Genomic DNA, 12,115 nt, shown 5'->3' with positions numbered 1-12,115 from the left:
TAAATGGCAGTTATTACCACTTTCAAAGTCATATCAGATGATTGGTCCAAATGGAAAAGCAAATGTTTCTTGATTTGATTTCATTGGTATGGTACTTTATGTGTATTTTATTATTTTTTATTAATTTAATTTTATTGTTAATGTGATGTATAGAGAAGTTATAGTTACATATGTAAGGTAGTGAGTACATTTCTTGTCAATTGTTATCTCCATTTTTCTTCCACCTTCCTTCCCCCCCAACCCCCCCCCGAAATTGTACTGTTAATTTCCAACATATTACTTCAATGGCTTTGTCTGAATGCAAACTTTTCAAGAAATAACAGGAAATTCAATCAGAAACATTTATTGAAAGCTTGCTGAATACCAGAGACTATGCTAGGTGCTTTTTCTGTATTATTATTTCGTTTAATTCTTATAACTGTCCTCTGCATAGGCATCATCAAACATCACCATTATCATCACAGCCATGATCATTATTTACTATCACATCATTATCATCATTATTCACACTTTTAAAAGAGGAACTGATGCACAGAGCAGTATCATTGCCAAAGATTCATTAGCATTTAGTAGTGGCACCAGAATTCCAACTCTGGCAGAGTAAACATTGAAGTTGTGGTTTGACATGCAGGAAGAAATAGTATCCTGCCAGGATTTTGTCTGTATTATTCTGTTTTACTTTTTTAGTGCCAGTCTCAGGGCTTGAACTCAAGGCCTGTGCAGTGTCTCTGAGCTCTTTTTGCTCCAGACTAGCACTCTACCATTTGAGCAACAACTCCATGTCAGACTTTTTTGATGATTAATTGGAGAAAAGACTCTCATGGACTTTTCTGCTCAGGCTGGCTTCAAAACTACAATCCTCAGATTTTAGTCTCTTGAGTAGCTAGGATTATAGACACGAGTCACCAGTATCCAGTTGTACTTGAATTCATTTAACATGGCATACTGCCAGGACCCAAGCCTGCTACTCTGGGTATCAATGTATTCATTTATTGTTGCATAATATTCTCTGGCATGTATACATCACAACTTTTACAATTTGCTCATTGACAGACATTTGAGCTACCATGGACATAGAAATGTTGTCTACACACACACACACATGTGTGTGTGGACAAATTTTCTACTGTGATCATTGTGTCATATAATAGTTCCAATTTGTTTTGTAGAGTGACTGTATTATTTTATGTTCTCACCAGCAGGATCAATGCAATGTCTCCACATTCTTGGTAGAATTTGATGTTTCCACTACTATTACAGTAGGAGCTTAGTGAAAACTCTGAGACTAGGGTTTTGTTTTATTTACCTAATGGCCAGTGAAATTGAACAACTCATCATATGCTACCAGCCATTTGTACATATACTTGAGAAAAATGTGTATTTGTATCCTGTTTTCTAACTGAATATTTATTACTAGTTTCTGAAATTTATTTTGAGAATATGACTGGTTTTAAATTTATTTTGGCTTGAAATATTTCTCCCAGAATTCTGATATTTTCACTAGAATGCTTTAAGTATGAATTAGACATGCAAATTCTTAATGTTGTTAAAGTTTTCTACCTGTTTTCTGATTAACTGTCTATTCATTATCAATTCATCAGATGTTTTGAAGTCTCCAACTCAAAAGGAATTACTTAAGGTACTTTTTTTAACCTCTCTTTGAACATATGTTTAAGATTGTCATGTTTTCCAAGTGAATGTACCTTTGTGCCATTAAATAATGCCTTACATCCCATTTAGTAATGGACAATTTTCATAGAAATGACACATACTTTATATATGTATATTTGTACTACTGGGGATTGAACTTATGGTCACATACTTGATAGGAAGCATTCTAACACTTGAACCATACTTTCAGCCTTTTCTTGCTTTAGCTTATTTATCATGGGATCTCTCATGTTCCTTTTTTCCTGGAGTCAGCCTTGTATTGAAATTTTCCTACTTCTACTATTCAAATACCTTGCCTTATAGGTCTATGCCACCACACTCAGATTTATATATTTATTTTCATATATTCCATACATGTATATTCAAATATTCATACAGATAGATAAATGCCTAAATATGTGTGTATATTGAGTGGGTATTGCATAACATATAATACTCTGTATATTCTATATATATACCTATATCTACCATATCTACCATATATACTCTGTATACTAATGTATACTGTATATAACTGTATCTATGCTTTATCTACCTATGGGATACTTGTTTTTATAGTATCTGTTTTATGAATTTACCTATTGTTTTGGAAAAGTCTACTGGGATGACTTCTGTTAATTTCATCAGAGAATGTCTTTATTTAACCTTATTTCCTGAATATATTTTCATGACAGAGAGAATTCTGTTTTTTGGGGGCTGAGAATATGGCCTAGTGGCAAGAGTGCTTGCCTCCTATACAGGAAGCCCTAGGTTCGATTGCTCAGAGCCACATATATAGAAAATGGCCAGAAGTGGTGCTGTGGCTCAAGTGGCAGATTGCTAGCCTTGAGCAAAAAGGAAGCCAAGGACAGTGCTCAGGCCCCTGAGTCCAAGGCCCAGGACTGGCAAAAAAAAAAAAAAGAGAGAGAGAATTCTGTTTTTTCCTATGTTTGAAAAAGTGTACTTGTGTTACTTTTTTTTTTTCTGAAATCCATGGTTTCTTTTTTTTTTCCTATTTATTGTCAAAGTGATGTACAGAGAGGTTACAGTTTCATATGTTAGGCCTTGGGTACATTTCTTGTACTGTTTGTTACCTCCTCCCTCATTCCCCCTCCTCCATTTCCCTCTCCCCCCCATGAGTTGTTCAGTTGGTTTACACAAAATGGTTTTGCAATTATTGCTTTTGGAGTTGTTTGTCTTTTTATCCATTGTGTCTTGATTTTGATATTCCCTTTCAGTTCCCTAGTTCTAATACCAGTAAATACAGCTTCCAGTGTACTCAGATGAGATAGAGTGATAGTGCGGGTACAACCACTAAGTGAAGTGGGCCAGACCCAAAGAAACATGGACTCTATGGTTTCCCTCATAGGGAATAATTAGCACAGGTTTAGGCTAGTCACAGCAGAGGATCACAAGAGCCTAATAGCTATGCCCCTATGAACACATAAGATGATGCTAAGTGAAATACACTCCATGTTATGGAAATGACTGTTATATCACTGTTGTAATTACTTTCAACATGCCATGTGAAACTGTAGCTTCCATGGTTTCTGATAGAGAAAAATGTTGTCATCCAACATATTCTTTTATATGTAACATCCCATTTATATGTATCAGGTTTGGTGTCTTTTCTTTGTGTTTGGTTCTTAGAAATTTGACTATGATATGTTTGATATTTGACCTATTTGAAATTTGTTTGCTTTCTTACCTTACAGGTTTCTACTTTTCCTCTAGATTTGTGAAACTTTCTGTCATTATTTCCTCACATATTTGTTAGTTGTATATTATTTCTATTCTCTTTCTTGGACTCCAGCAGCATAAATATTTCGCAGTAGACAAGCAGATCTCTAAGGCTCTGCTATTTCATTTAGGCTATCTATGATTCACATTGCTTTTTAAATCTCTTCTAGCTCTTCTACTTGCTATCTCAATTCTATTATTGAATCAGTTCTTTATACTTCTATTTAGCTGTTACATTAATGTTCCAACATTAAGTAGTTGCACAAAGAGGTTACACTTACATATGTCAGGTTATGAGTACAATGCTGCTGCTGCTTCTTTCCTCTCCTCCTCCTCCTCCTCCTTCTCCCCCTCCTCCTCTTCCTCCCTCTTCCCCTCCCCCTTCCTCCTGCTTCCCTCCTCCCCCTCCTCCCCCCACTCTCTCCCCTCCTTCTTCCTCTTGTTTTGTACTAGTACTGGGGCTTGAACTCAGGCCTAGGCACTCTCCCTTAGCCTTTGTGCTCAAGGCTAGCACTTTACCACTTGAGACTCAGTTCCACTTCTGGCTGTTTTTGTGGTTTATTGGAGATAAGAGTGTCAGCAGTGGTACTTATAGATACTATGTTGAAAATGAACTATACAACTTGTAGGGGAGGGGGTTGGAGGGAAACTGGGAGGAAATGGGAAAAGTAACATTGTTCCAAAAAGAAATGTACTCATTACATGACTTATACAACTGTAACCCCCCCCCCCCACGCATCACCTTTACAATACAAATAAAATAAGATAATGAGGGGCAAATCGTGCTATTGAATTTCCTGCACTGGCTGGCTTTGAACTTTAATCCTCAGATCTCAGCCTCCTGAGCAGCTAAGATTACAGGCATGAGCCACAGGTGCCTAGAAATACAATGTTTCTAGATCAATATTGCCCCTTCAATGATTTTCCCCCATCTTCCCCCTCCCACCAGTACCCTGGTTAGGTAGTTCAATTTTTACATAATGTGCATTGAATTTAATGACTGCATTTAAACCATGGTGTTGCTATGTGTTGCTGGATCATGCCTATAATACTACTATTTAGGATGCTGAGATTTGAGGATCAATGTTTCAATCTTGCCTGGAAAGACCAATCTAGGCTTTTATTCCCAGTGAACCAGTGACAAGGCTGAACTGGAGGCATGGCTCCAGTGGTAGAACACCAGCAGTGAGCAAAAATCCTGAGCAAGAGCATAAAACCCTCAGTTCAATTTCCACTCCTGGCACATGCACACACAAAAAAAAATCTGTTTTGTTCTTTATATCTTTTTTCTATAGGATTTTTTGCTTAGGTGCCCTATTATTTTCTTTTGTCTCAAAAAAAAGAATCTTTAATTACTTCCTCATTATTTTTAAAGTATATTTTATTGTTATTGTAGAGGTGATATACAGAGAGGTTACAGTTATGTATGTCAGGTAATGAGTACTTTAAAAAAAAACTATATCACTCCTTCCATCGCTCTCTTCTTCATTATTTTATGAGTCTCTGTCAAGTCAGTGCAGTGTGATGTTAGTTGATTTTTTTATTGTTGAAGTTGATTTTTTAAATTTTAGCATGCTGCAATTCTTCTACTGCTTTTGTGCATTTTAAAAATTCTTTCTTTTTTTTTTACTACCTGATGAAATGCTTAGCTACATATTATTGCAATCTCTTTCTCATCATCTAAATCACTCCCTGGCAATCTGTGGGCCCTTTGGGATTTTTTTGTTTATTTCTTCATTGTCAAAGTGAAGTACAGAGGGGGTTACAGTTTCATAGTAAGATAGTGAGGATATCTCTTATCCAACTTGTTACTTCCTCCCTCATTTTCCCCCACTTCCAACTCCCCATTTCCCTTCCCCCACCATGAGTTGTACAGTTGCTTTACACCATATAGTTCTGTAAATATTGCTGTTGCATTGGTTTGTCTTTTTATCCTTTGCTTCTCGATTTTGGTATTCCCTTTCCCTTCTCTAGTTCCAATACACGTCTATACAATATCCAGGGTACTAAAACCAGTTACAGTAATAGCAGGGGTAAAACCACAGGAAAGAAATACAAAAAAGGGGGCATGGTTTTACATGGCATGTTGAAAATAACAACAATTATATACCACTTGTTTCCATAACTTCAAGTTCATTTCGCTTATCATAATCTTACGTGTTCATATGGCCATAGCTATTGAGCTGTTGTGATCTTCTGCTAGGACTATCCTAGACGTGTTTCCATGCATTTTATGCATTATAGTTTTTTTTAACATTACAGTTTTAATTCAGATCTTGCACTTCCTAAGAAAGTGTTTTTCCATTTGAATCATGCTCCCAGCCCTTTTGTTTTAGTCATATCTCAGACTGGGTCTTATGCTTTTCTCCAGGCCAACCTTGGAAAGAAATCTCCTATCTGTGCCTCCCATTTAGCTGTGATTTTAACTGTGAGTTAACATGCCTGAGCTTATAAATTATGTTGTGAGACACTTATTATTATGTAAATATTTTAACAAACAGTTAATAGCATACTAGGTGTACACTACTTTTGGGAGCTGAGGTTCAAATGACAATTTAGGATCTCAAAATTCAATAGTGCTGTTTTTGTCAACTTTTTAAAATTTATTTATGGCAATCTGATTCCTGGAAAAATCCACACTACTAATTAATTTTTAATCTTTCTGATATTTAGATTTTGTTAGTTTCACTTGGAACTCATTCTGGGAGTTTTGTGAAACATTTCATATTTGGTTTAATGAATCCCTTCTCCACTTCCAACTTCTCCAAATTTCTCTGCTTCCCAGAGTGTAGACAGGCAGGTGGATAAGTGGGAAGGAAAGTGAATCTATGCTCCCTACTCAGCCTCTACTGACTCCATTATTAAGTCTCTTTTGACAGTTCAACAGCAACAAAATTAGTATATGCCATTGACATGTTACTGCTTTGTATGCATGAAATTCAAGGTTTCCCACTCAGTCTGCTGAGTGGGAAATGGAGGAAAGGGAAAGCCATTTTATTCCTAGTGATTGGGGTATGAAAATCTAATGGGGTATAAAAATCCACTTCAGCCTCTAATAACAGTGTGTGGGCACCAGGGAGGGACAGGACTGTGATTTGTTTTATCACAGTGTTCAGCAGCAGAAGAATGGTGATTGTAAAAACACTTCTTGATTTCCTGTTCCTTCCCTTTTTTGATCCTTAAGCTATAGAGAACAGCTTTTTATTGTAGCCTTTTTTCTTTGTTTTTTTGTTGACTCTTCTGGGTTGGAAGTTCTTCCCACATACTGTCTGAGACAAAGACAGAAACTAAAACTCTGGGAGCCCACTGTGATAATATTTCTCAAGTCCCAAGCTCTCTAGCAAATTTGACTCACTCTTTCTAAAGTTTTGAAAGGTCTTTCTATGTTTGTTTTATGTATTACATTAGGGATTTTACCTCTACTTATTGTGAGAAGCAAAGAAAAATGTGTCTATCTTTTTCAGGACTAACATCAAAACATGCTATAAAATACAAATTTTATCTTCTTTATGATATCTCATACTGCACAAAGGAAAAGCTTTCAGCAGTGACTATGCTGGGATATATATTTTATCAATATCCTAGGGCTGGGAATATGGCCTAGTGGTAAAGTGCTTGCCTCGTAACATGAAGCCCTGGGTTAGATTCCTCAGCACCACATATATAGAAAAAAGCCAGAAGTAGAGCTGTGGCTCAAGAGGTAGAGTACTAGTCTTGAGCAAAAATAAGCCAGGGACAGTGCTCAGGCCCTAAGTCCATGCCCCAGGACTGGCAACAAAAACAAAACAAAACACAGATTCAATATCCTATCATTGTATTCATATTACTTATATGAAAAGAAATTCCAATTGTAATTCAATTACTAAATATGCTTTTAATATGTATTTTATTGTTTGTACTCTATCTAAATGCATTTTAACTAGACTTAATTTTATTTATTTTCCTTCATAATTGTAAGATCACGGCTGACTGTTCTTTTGAGAAGACCAATTTACTATTGTCAGCCATGGGAATTGAACTTAGGGCCTGAACACTGTTATTAAGCTTTGCTTTACCACTTTGAGCCATGGCATGACTTCCAGGTTTCTGGTGGATAGTTGGAGATGTATCTCATCTGAGTACTCTGGATACTGTATATACTGGTATTAGAACTAGGGAAGTGAAAGGGAATATCAAAATCAAGAGACAAAGGATAAAGAGACAAACAACTCCAAAAGCAATACTTGCAAAACCATTTGGTATAAACCAACTGAACAACTCATGGGGGGAGAGGGAAACGGGGAGGGGTAGGGGGGAATGAGGGAGGAGGTAACAAATAGAACAAGAAATGTACCCATGGCCTAATGTATGTAATTGTAACCCTTCTGTACATCACTTTGACAATAAATAAGTAATTATTTAAAAAATAAAATTAAAAAAAAAAAGAGTCTCAAGAACTTTGCTTCCCGGGGCTCGCTTTGGATCGCATTCTTCAGATTTCAGCCTCTTGAGTAGCTAGGATTATGGATGTGGGACACCAGTGCCCTGTGAGAAGATAGATTTTTGGGGTGTGAGCAGTACTGTAATTTGAATTCAAACACTTGCACTAGCTACTATTCCATCTCCAAAAGCAAGACTATTCTACCTTTTACCTGTATCAGTGTCAATACCAATGATATATATATATATATCTCAATATGAAATATATATCTCAATATGAAATATATATACATTTATACATATATATATATAGAGAGAGAGAGAGAGAGACATGGCAGAAATTGGGCTAACATGGTTGTAGAATTTGGGTAGATCTGAAATTTCTAGAGCTGTCCACCAGGAGGAGTAAGCTAGAACTCTCAGGCAAAGCATGCTTTTGTACACAGGTAATGTTGATATTTCACAGAGAGCCCTCAACTGCTTTTAATTAATACCTTGATTCAAACTCACCCCAGTTATATTATTTAAATTAACTGATTAAGAAACTTAACTCCCATATAAAAACTACCTTATAGCAACATCTATATTAGTGTTTAAATAGTGGAAGACTTTAGCTTAAGTTGAAGTAGCTCAGATCCAAACACACTGGGTAACATAATATGAGATATTCTATGACAACCAGTAAAATATCTCAAAGTAAAATATAAAAATTATATCAGTGCATAGATAATTTTTATGTTTAGTAGCATTGTAATGACAAAAGGTAGGGCAGAAATTGAGAGCAACAGCTGGTGTGATTTTGAGATAAGTTAAAAATGGAAACATTCTGTTGTCAAAAAAATCACATTTTCCTTTACAATAACGTTAGTTCAGCTATCTTTTTATCAAAATAATTAATACAGTATATACTATGTGGAAAATGAACTATGTAACTTGTGGGCAGGGACAGGAGGAAGAAACTAGAAAAGTGAAGGAAGTGGTGACATTGCCCAAAAAAGAAATGAACTTGTTTCCTGACATGAAATGGAACCTCTATGTACAATATATTAATAATCATAATCATAATAAAATAATAAAATTATACTTTAAAAGATAGATGTTTGATTTAAGGAATTAATGTAGTTATGCTCCTTGATTTATAAAAATAAAAATAATTATTGTAAGTCTGTGGCCCATATCTGTAAGCCTAGCTACTCAGGAGGCTGAGAGGATTCAGTTCGAAGCCTGCCTGGGTAGAAAAGTCTGTGAGACTCTTATCTTCAATAAGCTACCAAAAAACAGAAGTGGAGCATGGCTCAAGTAGTAGAGCTCAAGGCTAGAGCATAAAAGCTCAGGGACAGCATCCAGGCCCTGAGTTCAGGGCCCAGGATGGGCACAAAAAAAGAAAAAAAGAAAATATTACAAAACAGTAAAATTAAACACATTCAGCAAATAGCCCAACAAGTTACAATTTTGAGGAAAACTGTAAGATGCAAAATTATATAGATGTTATATACTGGGTACTAATATTAATAATAAAATTTATTACTTTAAAACAATATTCTCTACAATGTGCAAGACACAATATGCATTTCTAACAGAATATATCTAAATTATTAGAGCAATTCTGTTAGGAAAATATGATTATGCTCTCCTTATTGCAAAAAAGGAAATTGGAATACCAAGAATATAAATAGTCTATTGAGATAAAATCTAAAATCTATATATTTTAAAAGTAATCACTATAGTTAAGCTTAACTCATACACAAAGGTATTTTGGAGAATTAGTGTGTAATATTTTGGTCAGTGAACTGCTTCTTAAACACTGAAACTGTTGATAAAATGTATAGAAAACTTGAACCCTAAGGCATCAGTGATATTTCTTACCTACTTGTTACATATACTTTTTCAAGTAATGACTGTGATTGTGACCAAGTAATGTGCACTTTTTCTTGTAACTGTGGACATTGCTATGCTTTCTACTTATAGTGGTTCTAGAATTACTGTTCTTTACAGTTATGTAAACAAAAAAAATCCCCACAATTTTTGTGATACTGTTGTTGAATATAATGTGAAAATCTTACTGAAATATGAGTATTTTGGAAATACATAGACACACAAACATCTTTTAAGATGTGAATATAGATAGTTGGCTTATTTAAAAGAAAATTCAAAAAACTGAGGGCTGGTATAATTTTCTCTGTTTTTGTTTGGTTAAATAAACAGACTTCTGTGTTTAAAAAAAAAAAGAAAACTTGAACCCTGACAATCTAAAAATTTAAATCTCTTTAAGGTGCAAAACCACCTAAAAGATGTTTAAAAACAAACCACACTAGAAGAAATGCCTGCAGTAGCAATCCTTTGTGTTATAAATTATTGGGCTGGTTATCCATTAATTCATTAATGTTCATTTCCAAATGTACAGTTTTAGGCCGCTCTATGGAAATGAATGTGGGCTCTTTAAATAGTTTTCCTTTGCCAGTTGACCCTGAACCTTTCCTTACCAGAAGGCACTAGAAATAGATTGTAAGAGGAAAGGAGTTTTGCTTCCTGGTTCCAGTTGCTAACTCAGTAGGTTCCTGCAGCATCATGATAAGCTTCCTATGACATTAGACACCTACAGCACTTGCAGTTCCTCCAGTGGCTAGCTCTGGAAGTATGCAATAGGCAACAGCAGACAGAACTAATTAGCTTATCCTGACACCACTCTTCTTCAAGTCATTTTAAAACAGAATGTCTGTAATGAAACACCTCTCCATGATCAACAAGATTCTTCCTTGCTTCAGAGGGACAATTTTCAAAATGTTCTGCCATTGTGTCACCAGAGTATATTATCTGTCATTCAATGAGATGTAGCTGTGGTCTGGATCTCAGCACTGGAAAGGTGGGTCTGTGGAGAGGAACATCTTCCTAGGGTGCTTTATCTTAGAAGTGGCATAATGACTTCATGAAACTGCTATTTCTGTATCTTCTTGACAGTTCTTACTTTCTCTTCTTTGCCAGTCCTGGGGCTTGAACTCAGGATCTGAGCACTGTCCCTGGCTTCCTTTTTGCTCAAGGCTAGCACTCTACCTCTTGAGCCACAGAGACACTTCCAGCCTTTTCTGTTTATGTTGTATTGAGGAATTGAACCCAGTGCTTCATGCATACTAGGCAAGCATTCTACCATTAAGCCACATTGCCAGCCCCACTTCTTACCTTCTTATTATTCAATTCTTCATAATGTTAATGACATAGTCAAATTATAGTTTGTAAATTATCATACTTTCCCTATTCCCTATTCAAATTACAGCATGGTAATGTACAATTGCAAATTCAAATTATAAATGATAAGTCTTATAATACAAACATTTTTCTCCCAGTTTGGATTGTATTTAAGCATTGTTTACATTATTTTACACTATAAGAAGTTTAAGCTTGCAAACTACCCCAAATTTGACTTTCTTTTCTCAGTTCAGTCCACACTGATATATACTTGATAAAAGTTGTGATCCCAGAAGATATACTATCAAAGATAGGATTTTAGTTCAGTCATGCTTTGAGATTTGAACACAATGCTGAGCTCCTTTCCAATGGGAAAAATTAATGCTAGCAAAACAGAGCATGGGTGGCCTTGGAATTATTCAAGCTATTACTTATGGTTGATTGTAACAAATTACCAACTGAAATGTGAGCCTTAAACACCCATTTGATTATTATAACAGTATTGATGACTGAAAAGACTGGCATGTAGGATAGATTCTTTTGTGTTTACTTGAGTACTTATAAAAAGAAAGTGACAAGCTAAATTTGTTTTTTAAATTTCAGTTCAATCCCATGGATCAAGATGCCCTAATGACAGAACTAAAGGAAGTTCTGGTTTCTTGTAGTCATAGGACTGATGTTGCTTAAAATGGAAAACAAACTTTATGTGCGTTGTCAAATTACAGTGACAGATTCACAAGCTGACTAAGTTACTCAGTGTGTGTGTGTGTGTGTGTGTGTGTGTGTGTGTGTGTGTGTATGTGAAACAAAATATTGGGGGCTGGGAATATGGCCTAGTGGCCAAGAGTGCTTGCCTAGTATACATGAAACCAAGGGTTCGATTCCCCAGCACCACATATATAGAAAATGGCCAGAAGTGGCGCTGTGGCTCAAGTGGCAGAGTGCTAGCCTTGAGCAAAAAGAAGCCAGGGACAGTGCTCAGGCCCTGAGTCCAAGGCCCAGGACTGGCAAAAAAAAAAAAAAAAAAAGAAAGAAAGAAAGAAAAAAAATATTATTCAGATATAGAAGTTTAACTAATGATGTTTAGAACTAGTAATCATCCTGATAAACAAAACAAGCCAGA

This window comes from Perognathus longimembris, chromosome 28 (assembly GCF_023159225.1).
Source record: "Perognathus longimembris pacificus isolate PPM17 chromosome 28, ASM2315922v1, whole genome shotgun sequence".
Lineage (NCBI taxonomy): Eukaryota > Metazoa > Chordata > Mammalia > Rodentia > Heteromyidae > Perognathus > Perognathus longimembris.
The sequence above is the reverse complement of the archived record's forward strand: the minus strand, read 5'-3'. Positions refer to the sequence as shown.